This window comes from Diaphorina citri, unplaced genomic scaffold (genome assembly GCF_000475195.1).
Source record: "Diaphorina citri unplaced genomic scaffold, Diaci psyllid genome assembly version 1.1 scaffold1347, whole genome shotgun sequence".
NCBI classification, from domain to species: Eukaryota; Metazoa; Arthropoda; class Insecta; order Hemiptera; family Psyllidae; genus Diaphorina; species Diaphorina citri.
In genome coordinates, this window is record NW_007378775.1 from 8,253 (window position 1) to 10,315 (window position 2,063).

A 2,063-nucleotide genomic window follows, 5' to 3' on the forward strand; every position below is an offset into this window, starting at 1 on the left:
AAGACAGAAAATGTCATTTTATCTAGTGTATGTTTCAATCTCTAGGGGGGGGCCCGGGCCCCATGGGCAACCCCCTGGTTACGCCCATGAGTATACTATCAAGATAGTTTGTTCACATTATCAGAAGATAATTTCCCAGATTAGGTATAAGTATGTTGCACTATCTCCGATAATTTATGGATTGATCGACCTTTTCGTCCGCCCCCCTCGACAAAATCCTATATTACATCGCGCATCGCGTGATAGGGAAAATGGGTTTACAGAAAGTCGTGTGATGTTCACTCGTAAGCAACGCGTAATAATGACGTCACACGATAGCTTCGCGCGTGTTTTCGTCACAATATGGCGCTTGCTCGTTTTTTTCATTTTTTGGCAAATGGTAAAGTTTATGTGTGAGTGTGTTTTCCCCATAACCCCATTAGATTTTTTTCGTCAACTTATTAAAGCTTATTTTTGGCCAATGTAAGGGATTTGAGCCCAGTTTTTGTATTCTACGTGTTCTTTCTCTTCATTGGATGTATGTACATATTATCTGTTCAACCACACAATTATTCAGAAAATTGAAATGGAATCAGGTCTTACTTCATACCTTACTTGAACCTGCCATCTGAATGGTAAGAAGCAGAGCGGGTACTTGTTTGTATTTAACCTAACCCTATAATAACACTAATCACTGCTCTAATTGTGAAAACTCCTTCTTGCGTTGAACCTAACCCTATAATAACACTGGTCACTGCTTGTTTGTGCCAGTTCCTTTGGTAGCAATATTCCACAGACATGACTTCTGCACAAGTACCGAAATTACTACAAAAAGGAGCTGTCACAAATAAGCAGTGGCCAGTGTTATTATAGGGTTAGGTTAAACGTGAAAAGGAGCTATCACAATTTGAGCAGTAACCATTGTTATTATGGGGTTAGGTTAAACACAAAAAGGAGCTTTCTTTATCATTGTAGTTTTTAGTGGCTTCTGAATGATTGAGTTGTTCGTAAAGTCCAGAGAGTGCTCCAAGTCTAGTGTACTTCTTCAAGTATTTTATATGATCCAAAAGTTTTTTTTAAAAATAAGACTCACAACCGCTGCAGCGGTTGATCAACCAATCCACCAAATGACAAAATAAAAGTTTTTTTTACTAAACGCTTGATTGTGACTTTCCACCAAACTAAACGTTTAGCTCTTGAGATCCACCACCTCCTCGAGCTGGTTGATTCGATTGGTGACGCACTTTTTTTTGTGGTGACGCACTTTTTTGTTTATTTTCAAGTTTTCAACGAGTTTTATAAAAATATAAAGCTATAACATTAAGGTTGGGCTAGTAAAAGATCCAAATTTTTTGAAATGATAAAAATTGAGTTTTTTTTATCCACCAATCCACCAGTGTTACATCAACCTCCTCTTTTGTCCATTCTTCCCTCTTCATTTATCTTTTTCTCTTCTCTTCCGCGGCCTTCTCTCATCTATTTCCCACCTCTTCTCGTTTCTCTCCTCTCCATCTCCTCATTCTCCTCCCCTCTCTCTCTCACTCTCTTTTCTCCTCTTCATCATCTTCTTCCTCCTCCTCCTCCTCCTCCTCCCCTCTCTTAATCCGCGGCTACCTAGGACCTAGGCAAGCTACCCAGTGTCAAGTTCAGTTGAAATCTTGAACTTGCTACTTGATGCACTGTCAAGTTTAAAGTCACAGACCGTATCTCGCATCCACCACCGGACGATTTCTCGATAGAAAAAAGTCTCTAATAAAAAATATAAATAAATAAAATCTCTCTTTTATTTTTTTTTTTATTTATTTTTTTTTTTTTTAATTATCTCGCTTTGCAAAAAGTGGTTTTTGTTAGTTTGTTTGACATTTGCGTTCTGAACTTTGTTTGATTTTTTCCATTTGCGAAATTTTTTAACTTAATTTTTTATCCCGGAACTTTTTTTTACATTCACAGTCTAAACTTGATCTTCTGCTAATCTAGGGGGTTTTAAATCTCGTAACATTTCTAAAAGGAGGAAAATTTCATTCAACGTGTTGCTTGATTCAGGTATGTGTATTGAATATTGTTTTTTACGTAAATTAATTATG